The following is a 2,913-nucleotide window of genomic DNA, read 5'->3' as shown; positions in this document are numbered from 1 at the left end:
TGTAATGGAATTATATAATTATCCATTTTGCATAGTTCAAAACTCGATGGTATTTTACTTGTTAAAAAAATGCGAATTAGAAAATTCTTTTTTTAAAAGAGTGATATTAAATCTTTATTTATATATTTACATTCAATTATTAATTGTAACAAATTTCAAACTAATCAAACTTAATTAACATAAAAATGATATTAATGTTAGATAATTATTCATAACTTAAAAAACGATCAATAGTTATAATGAAACCATATAGAATAATTATATATATATATATTACTTTTTTCTCTTTTCTAGAAAAGTTTAATTGACCCAAATTGATGATCCTCCACGACACTTTGCAAGATTGTACCTTATCATGACATAGTAAGTTTATACCATAAAGATAGATAGATTTTTAGCTATTTTTTTCTAATGTATACCATAAATTTTTTTATAGTTTTATACATAATAAGTCTATACCATAAAACTTTTTATAGTTTTATTCTAATGTAATTTATATCTTTATAGCTTTAAGAACATATTTATCAGTCATTCAATCATTCTAGTTAAGGTAAGTTTAATAAATAAGAGTTTATATTTAATATATTATCGGTATATATATTTTATATGTTATTAGCGAATTAGATAATATTACTTTATTAATGAACAAATATCAATCTTTAAAATAAATATATAAAAAATTAAAATTAAAAAAAAAATTATTTATTAATGAGATAATATGATTTGATTTATCTCATTAATAAGATGATTTTATTCAATTTATTGATAATATATAAAATTTATATACTGATAATACAATAAATAAAAATCTAATAAATAATACTCTAAAATTAATAGCTTTTTACTTTTAATTTTTTATTATATAACAGATTTAAGTTATTTTTTAAAAAAAATTATGTATCAATCAATTAAATTAAATGTTTGATGTACAAATAATAGTACATTTTCTAGGTTATGAATAGCAACTACCAAAATTTTTACTTCAATTTTATAAATTATTATTAACTATTATATGAAGTTCCGTTTGATTTAAAAATTAAAAAAAAAAATGAAAGAAATATTAATGCTGATTTTATTTCTTTAAGAAAGAAAAGACATCAGATAAGCTGTTACGTGTTACTGCAATGTCTGCAAGAGACTCAACTTTTCTCTCTTTGACCAACCAACTCCCTCTTTGGAATGAATTTAATGGGAAGCGATGATTCATGAGAATCCACTGACCAGTAAGAGACGACCAGTCCCTTATTTCTTCCCAATTTTGTCAATAAATTAAGCCGCATTCTCTTACCACCCAAAGCCTCTCCCCCTATTCCACACTTTTGTCTTAAAACAAAACCCTGCACTTTCAGCTTCTTTCTCCTACGTTTAAATTGTTTTTTTTAATCAATCTTTTTGTACCATATTGTTTTCCAAATATACAATGGATGATGATGTTGAAGTACCCAAGTATTTCATCTGCCCCATATCCCTGCAAATCATGAAAGACCCAGTGACTGCTATAACCGGCATCACTTATGATCGAGACAACATTGAGCAATGGCTACTTGTTGGCAAAAAAACCAGCTGTCCAGTCACCCAGCAGCCTTTGCCTAGAGACTCCGATTTGACGCCTAACCATACGCTGCGTCGGTTGATCCAAGCCTGGTGCACTGAGAATGCTTCGCTAGGCGTTGACCGGATTCCTACACCTAAACCTTCCATTGATAAGTCCCATTTCCTTAAACTCATCAAAGACCTTCAACATCCTGATTCCAAGATGAAAACCCTGAGAGAATTGGATTTATTGGCGGCTAAAAATGAAAGAAACAGGAATTATATGGTGCAAGCTGGGGTGCCTAAAGCTATGTTATCGTTTATTGTAAATTGTTTCAAGGAAGTCTGTGTCAATGGCCTGGAAGAGGCCCTAAGCGTACTTTTTTTAATTCGAATTCCACCAGCTGAAGCAAAGTTGCTTCCCAAAGAAAATGATCAGATTATCAAATCACTGATTTGGGTATTAGGATGTGAATTCAAAACCAACGTTATGGTAAAATCCCATGCGGTTTTAGTATTGAAAACAATCGTTGAAACAAGTTCTATTGTACTTGAAAGATTAGAACCACAGTTCTTTGAGACGATTGTTGGAATTTTGAAACCAGGCACCAGGGTCACTCAACAGGGAATGAATTCAGCTTTTCATGTTCTATTAGATACTTGTCCTTGGGGAAGAAATAGGTTAATGATGGTTGAATCAGGAGCAATTTCTGCGCTTATCGAGCTTGAATTGGGATCACCCGGAAAGAGAACAACCGAACTTATTATGGGAATACTCTTCCATCTATGTTCTTGTGCAAATGGGAGAGCTGAGTTTCTTAGCCATAAAGGAGGCGTAGCCGTGGTGACAAAGAGGATTCTGAGAGTTTCTCCGACCGTGGACGATCGAGCTGTGCAGATCCTTTCACTGATAAACAAATTCTCTGCCACGAATTTGGTTGTTCAAGAAATGTTGGATGTTGGAACCGTAACAAAGCTTTGCATGTTGCTGCAAGTTGACTGTGCAACATATTTGAAGGAAAAAGCTATGGAAATCCTTAAATCACATTCTGATGAGTGGCAAAAGTTCCCTTGCACCAATAAAACTCTCTTGACAAGGTATATTAATTGAATTCATATATATTAGTTACTATACTTATATTTACTTTTTAAAATATGTAATAATTCAGAATTACTACTATATTCACTACCAATGATCACAATTATTTCTATGCACATTTCATAAATATTGAATGTGTATAGACAATTTTGACTATTGGTTGTGAATTTTTTTTACTTTGGTTAATAATTTGTTTAAGAGATAACTAAATGTTATTGGGATCTAAGATATACTTGAACTCATGAGTTTATATGGCTAATTGCTATTAAAGTTTGATAATA

The 2,913-nt window shown here is 30.1% G+C and overlaps 1 pseudogene; it reads left to right on the top strand.

The window, feature by feature from the left end:
- Positions 1-1,420: 1,420 nt before the first annotated feature.
- LOC149520266 (E3 ubiquitin-protein ligase PUB24 pseudogene) lies at positions 1,421-2,644 on the top strand (annotated as a pseudogene).
- Positions 2,645-2,913: the final 269 nt, after the last annotated feature.

Source organism: Durio zibethinus, chromosome 1 (genome assembly GCF_047325235.1).
Source record: "Durio zibethinus cultivar Kanyao isolate XHJ-2024 chromosome 1, ASM4732523v1, whole genome shotgun sequence".
NCBI classification, from domain to species: Eukaryota; Viridiplantae; Streptophyta; class Magnoliopsida; order Malvales; family Malvaceae; genus Durio; species Durio zibethinus.
This window is presented reverse-complemented; position numbering and strand designations above follow the sequence as displayed.